A 7,104-nucleotide genomic window follows, 5' to 3' on the forward strand; every position below is an offset into this window, starting at 1 on the left:
TAAATTTTTCTTTGAGAAAGCCATTTCAGTTTTAAGAATGGTGATTTGTTGTTCGAGATCTTGATTATTAAGCAAGAAGCATCTAATTTTTTCAGAAAGGTGGTCTATCATGAGATGAAGATCTTCAGTGTCAGGGTTGTGAAATACTACCTGTTCAATGTGATCTGCCATGAGACACGGTTGGGACTTGGTTTCGGATTCTTCATCATCTTCTGAGTCATTTTCCAAGTCCTCCCAGGAAGCCATCAGTCCTTTCTTCTTTACCTTCTTTGGCTTCTCTTCTTTCTTCAACTTAGGGCAATCTGATTTGAAATGCCCAGTCTCTTTGCAGTTGTAGCATGTCACCTTGCTGAAATCTTTCTTTTGCTTTCTTGAACTGCTTTCTTTGCTTCTTTCCTTGAGCTTCACCATTTTTCTGAATTTTTTGGCAAGCAACACAAATTTATTTTCAGAGGAATTATCACTGGATTCATCATCCAGGGGGTTAGAAACAGATGTAAAAGCTATTCCTTTTCTTTTTGAATCTTTTTTTCAAATAGGTGTTTTCAAAAGCCAGTAAATTTCCTCTCAAGTCATCATATGTCATAGAGTCAAGACCACTACTCTCAGATATTATTAGTGCTTCGGTTTCCCACTCTTTTGTGAGACATCTCAACACTCTTCTCACAAGCACAGATTCAAGATACTTGATCCCCATAGCATCTAAGCCAACAATGATGATGTTGAATCGTTCAAACAATTCATCAATAGATTCTCCTTCCTTCATTACAAACATTTCATACTCTCTGTTCAGTATATCTATCCTAGTCTTTTTCACAATGGTGGTTCCTTCATGAGTGACTTGTTGTTTGTCCCATATTTTCTTTGCCGTTGTGCATCGTGATACCCGTTGGTACTCCTCGAAGCTGATAGCACAGTTGAGCAAGTTGATCGCCTTGGCATTGAGCTCCACCTTTTTTCGATCATCTTCAGTCCAACTGGCTTCGGGATTGAGAGATACTACTCCTTCAACACTTGTGGTGGTTGGGAATTGAGGACCCTCTAGGATGATCTTCCATAGTCTATAATCTACTGCTTGCATAAAAATCTTCATTCTCTCCTTCCAATAGGTGTAGTTTTTCCATTGAAAAGAGGAGGCCTGTTGCTTGACTGTTCTTCTGTCAGATTGTAGGACACCAGGTTTGAGCCACTATTCTCTGCCATCTGGATCTTTTTTCCAAGTTGTAAAGCTTGATCTCTTTGAGACCAAGCTCTGATACCAATTGATGGTTATCAGTGGCTAAGAGAAGGGGGGGTTGAATCTTAGCCCCTTTTTTGCTTAGTAACGCTTGCTAGCCTTTTGATGTAACTTCAGGAGACTTTTGCTTTTTGTCTCGTACCTAGCCACGAGACATTTTATTTTTGTCTCGTAACTGAGCAAGAGATATTTTTCGGTTTTATCTCCTATGCAGCAGAAACAGAAATGGAGTAGAATAGAGAGAAAATAACACCACGAAGTATCCTGGTTCGGCTGCCATGTGCAATGCAGCCTACATCTAGTCTCCATCACAACAATCATGGAATTTCACTATAATCTTCATTGATTACATACACCAATTCTCCCTAGGAACTACCCTTCCTATTCGGGACAAGTCCAGAATCTAACCCTAATCCTGAACTTGACTTGGTCACCTACCAAGCTTTCAACTGCAAAGTGCTAACCTAACTTGCAAGGGGATTCCCACAGAATCATGAAACACAACACAGATGTACAAAGGACCTCTAAGGACATCTATGGCTTTTTCTTTTAATTTTGCACACTCTGCCTCTTTTCGCTCTATGGCTTTTTCTTACAAACCTCACTGTTTGCCTTTTTCCATGAGACTCAAGACAGACAAAATTAAACTGAAAAATACAAAATGAGATACATTGAAGGAGAAGAACTTCTGTTAGCTTGGAAGCTATGAGAACTCTGTGCTTTCACTATTTTCTCCTTACTTCAAGCCCTGGCTGTTCTCCCTTATTTATAGAAGGGGAAGCCTCCACAGTTGAAACTGTTGAACCAAGCTAAACTTCTTCTTCTTCATGCAAAAACCGGTTCGGCCAGAGAGAGAGGAGAGATAACCGAATGCTAAAACCAACATGCAATTACCTCTGTGTCTTCCCTTTACACCAAGCTTTATCAATCCGAGCCACCCATCTTGAGTTGCACTCCAAGAAGGATTCCTAGCCCTTGATGCGTTTTTGATGCATGATAGCTCTTCTTGCTCCACTTTTGCTTCCTCCTTCACGTAGCCTCTCTAGCTACCTTCTATGATGGATGACCACAAAGCAGAGACGAGCCATACCTCCAAGGATCTTCTTCCTCTGACCGAATGGATCTTCTTCCATTTTTGGTATGGAGAGGTTGAGCTTACTTCACCACATCTTGCATTTCTTGGTGAAGATCTCAACCACAACATACTTTTTATTTTCTTTTTCTTGCCATCATTACAATGGTCTTGTTACTAGTTCCTTCTTCTTTCTGGTAGCTTGCTTTAGCTTCCATATTTTCCTGAGAAGTGACCGAAATAGAAGAAAGATAAATTTGAACAATAATCAATGTAACAAAGAAAGAGAATTAGAATGAATTAAGTTTCCCACTTCCCTTTGCTGAGTAGCTGATGAGCGGATAATTTATACGCTTTTTGGCATTGTTTTTAGTATGTTTTTAGTAGGATCTAGTTACTTTTAGGGATGTTTTTATTAGTTTTTATGTTAAATTCACATTTCTGGACTTTACTATGAGTTTGTGTGTTTTTCTGTGATTTCAGGTATTTTCTGGCTGAAATTGAGGGACTTGAGCAAAAATCAGATTCAGAGGTTGAAGAAGGACTGCTGATATTGTTGGATTCTGACCTCCCTGCACTCAAAGTGGATTTTCTGGAGCTTCAGAACTCCAAATGGCGCACTCTCAACGGCGTTGGAAAGTAGACATCCAGGGCTTTCCAGCAATATATAATAGTCTATACTTTTCCCAAGTTTAGACGACGCAAAAGGGTGTTGAACGCCAGTTCTACGCTGCAGTCTAGAGTTAAACGCCAGAAACACGTCACGAACCAGAGTTGAACGCCAAAAACACGTTACAACTTAGCGTTCAACTCCAAAAGAAGCCTCTGCACGTGTAAACTTCAAGCTCAGCCCAAGCACACACCAAGTGGGTCCCGGAAGTGGATTTATGCATCAATTACTTATTCTGTAAACCCTAGTAGCTAGTCTAGTATAAATAGGACTTTTTACTATTGTATGGTCGTCTTTTGGACCATCTTATGATTTTGAGTTCATCTTTTGATCATATAGATCACGTTTAGGGGCTGGCCATTCGGCCATGCCTGAACCTTCATCACTTATGTATTTTCAACGGTAGAGTTTCTGCGCTCCATAGATTAAGGTGTGGAGCTCTACTGTTCCTCATGAATTAATGCAAAGTACTACTATTTTTCTATTCAATTCAACTTATTCCGCTTCTAAGATATCCATTCGCACCCAAGAACATGATGAATGTGATGATTATGTGACGCTCATCATCATTCTCACTTATGAACGCGTGCCTGACAAACACTTCTGTTCTACATGCAACAAGGCAGAATGAATATCTCTTAGATTACTAATACAGGGGACCGAGTCCGAGATATTAGGATCTTCGTAGTATAAGCTAGATTGATGGCGGTATTCATAAGAATCTGGAAAGTCTAAACCTTGTCTGTGGTATTCCGAGTAGGATTCAGGGATTGAATGACTGTGACGAGCTTCAAACTCGCAAGTGCTGGGCGTAGTGACAGACGCAAAAGGATAGTAAATCCTATTCCAGTATGATCGAGAACCTCCAGATGATTAGCCATGCAGTGACAGCGCATCGGACCATTTTCACAGAGAGGATGAGAAGTAGCCATTGACAACAGTGATGCCCTACATAAAGCTTGCCATGGAAAGGAGTAGGATTGATTGGATGAAGACAGCAGGAAAGCAGAGGTTCAGAGGGACGAACGCATCTCTATCATTATTTTATGTTTATTTATTTATTATTTATTTTTGAAAACTCCATAATCAATTATTATCCGCCTAACTGAGATTTACAAGATGACCATAGCTTGCTTCATACCAACAATCTCCGTGGGATCGACCCTTACTCACGTAAGGTTTTATTACTTGGACGACCCAGTGCACTTACTGGTTAGTTGTATCGAAGTTGTGAATGACAAAAGAATTTAAGATTAATAACGTGCACCAAGTTGGCGCCGTTGTCGGGGATTGTTCGAGTAACAATTTCGCCCAGGGATCACAATTTCGTGCACTAAGTTTTTGGCACTGTTGCCGGGGATTGTTCGAGTTTGGACAACTGACGGTTCATCTTGTTGCTCAGATTAGGTAACTTTATTTTAATTTTAAGTTTTTGTTTTTACTCTTTTAATTTTCGAAAAAGTTCCAAAAAAAAATATACAAATTAATTTATGTTCTTCAGAATTTTTAAGAATGAAGTCTAGTGTTTCATGAAGCATGTTGAAGCCTGGCTGGCTGTAAAGCCATGTCTAATTCTTGGACTGAGGCTTCCACTTATCAGTATATGAAGTTAGATGAAGTATCAGCTGTTATATGCCTGATAGGTATCTTCTAAAGCTTCGCTGGCCATTGGCCATGTCTAGTGTTTTGGACCGGAGCTTTCACTGAGAGCTTGGCTGGCTAGTGAGCCATGTCTAATTCCTGGACTGAAGCTTTAGACTATGAGTGCAAGATTCCTGGAATTCATATTAAAAATTTTGAAATCCTTATTTTTCTTTTTCAAATAATTTTCGAAAAAAAAATACCAAAAAAAATTCATAAAATCATAAAATCAAAAATATTTTTGTGTTTCTTGTTTGAGTCTTGAGTCAAATCTTAAGTTTGGTGTCAAGTGCATGTTTTTATTCTTCTTGCATTAATTTCGAAAATCATGTTCATGTGTTCTTCATGATCTTCAAGTTGTTCTTGGTAAGTCTTCTTGTTTGATCTTTGCATTTTCTTGTTTTATGTCTTTTCTTGTTTTTCATATGCATTTTTCGTTTGTTAGAGTCCAAGCATTAAAGATTTCTAAGTTTGGTGTCTTTCATGTTTTCTTTTCTTGAAAACTTTTCAAAAATAAGTCTTGATGTTCATCTTGATCTTCAAAGTGTTCTTGGTGTTCATCTTGACATTCATAGTGTTCTTGCATGCATCATTAGTTTTGATCCAAAATTTTCATGCATTGAGTCTTTTCATTGTTTTTCTCTTTCATCATTAAAAAGTTAAAAATAAAAAAAAAATATATTTTCCTTTTTCTTCTCATAAATTTCGAAAATTTGGATTGACTTTTTCAAAAATTTTTAAAATCTAGTTGTTTCTTATGAGTCAAATCAAATTTTCAATTTGAAAATCTTATCTTTTTCAAAATCTTTTTCAAAAATCAAATCTTTTTCATTTTTCTTATTTATTTTCGAAAATTTTAAAAATATTTTTCAAAAAATCTTTTTCTTATCTTTATCTCATAATTTTCAAAAATAATATCAACAATTAATGTTTTGATTCAAAAATTTCAAGTTTGTTACTTGCTTGTTAAGAAAGATTCAAACTTTAAGTTCTATAATCATATCTTGTGATTACTTGTGAGTCAAGTCATTAATTTTGATTTTAAAATTCAAATCTTTTTCAAACTAATTCTAATCATATCTTTCTATTATATCTTTTTAAACCTTATCTTTTTCACAAATTTGATTTTAAAATATCTATTCTAACTTCTTATCTTCTTATCTTTTCAAAATTGATTTTAACTAATTGACTTTTTGTTTGTTTCTTATCTTTTTCAAAACCACCTAACTAACTCTCTCTCACTAATTTTCGAAAATACTTCCCTCTTTTTCAAATTTCCTTTTTAATTAACTAATTGTTTTAATTTTAATTTAATTTCAAATTTAATTTTCGAAATTTAACTTTAAATTTTATTTTTTTTATTTATTAATTTTCAAAATTCCCTCTCTCTCATCTCCTTCTATTTATTTATTCATCTACTAACACTTCTCTTCCACCCAAAAATTCGAACCCCATCTCCCTCTCTGTGTTCGAATTTTCCTCTTCTCCTTCTTATATTCTTCTCTTCCTATACTTGCATAAGGAATCTCTATACTGTGACATAGAGGATTCCATATTTTCTTTTGTGTTCTCTTCTTTTTCATATGAGCAGGAGCAAGGACAAGAACATTCTTGTTGAAACAGACCTTGAACCTGAAAGGACTCTGAAGAGGAAACTAAGAGAAGCTAAATTACAACAATCCAGAGACAACCTTACAGAAATTTTCGAAAAGGAAGAGGAGATGGAAGCCAAAAATAATAATGCAAGGAGGATGCTTGGTGATTATACTACACCTACTTTCAAGTTTGATGGTAGAAGCATCTCAATCCTTACCATTGGAGCAAACAATTTTGAGCTAAAACCTCAATTAGTTGCTCTAATGCAACAGAACTGCAAATTCCATGGACTTCCATCAGAAGATCCGTATCATTTTTTAATTGAGTTCTTGCAGATCTGTGAGACTGTTAAGACTAATGGAGTAGATCCTGAAGTCTACAGGCTCATGCTTTTCCCTTTTGCTGTAAGAGACAGAGCTAGAACATGGTTGGACTCTCAACCTAAAAATAGCCTGAACTCTTGGGATAAGCTGGTCACGGCCTTCTTGGCTAAGTTCTTTCCTCCTCAAAAGCTGAGCAAGCTTAGAGTGGATGTTCAAACCTTCAAGCAAAAAGATGGTGAATCCCTCTATGAAGCTTGGGAAAGATACAAGCAGATGACCAAAAGATGTCCTCCTGACATGCTTTCAGAATGGACCATTCTGGATATATTCTATTATGGTCTGTCTGAGTTCTCAAAGATGTCACTGGACCAGTCTGCAGGTGGATCCATTCACCTAAAGAAAATGCCTACAGAAGCTCAAGAACTTATTGACATGGTTGCTAATAACCAGTTTATGTACACTTCTGAGAGGAATCCTGTAAATAATGGGACGCCTCAAAAGAAGAAAGTTCTTGAAATTGATGCTCTGAATGCCATATTGGCTCAGAACAAAGTGTTGACTCAGC

At 36.8% G+C, this 7,104-nt stretch overlaps 1 non-coding gene across 1 annotated transcript; it reads right to left on the reverse strand.

Annotated features, from left to right (window-relative positions):
• Window positions 1–6,734: 6,734 nt before the first annotated feature.
• LOC112760323 (small nucleolar RNA R71) lies at window positions 6,735–6,842 on the reverse strand. Its single transcript, XR_003180769.1, has one exon. It is a non-coding gene; the product is annotated as a small nucleolar RNA R71 (small nucleolar RNA).
• Window positions 6,843–7,104: the final 262 nt, after the last annotated feature.

The sequence above is a fragment of the Arachis hypogaea genome, chromosome 16, assembly GCF_003086295.3.
Source record: "Arachis hypogaea cultivar Tifrunner chromosome 16, arahy.Tifrunner.gnm2.J5K5, whole genome shotgun sequence".
Lineage (NCBI taxonomy): Eukaryota > Viridiplantae > Streptophyta > Magnoliopsida > Fabales > Fabaceae > Arachis > Arachis hypogaea.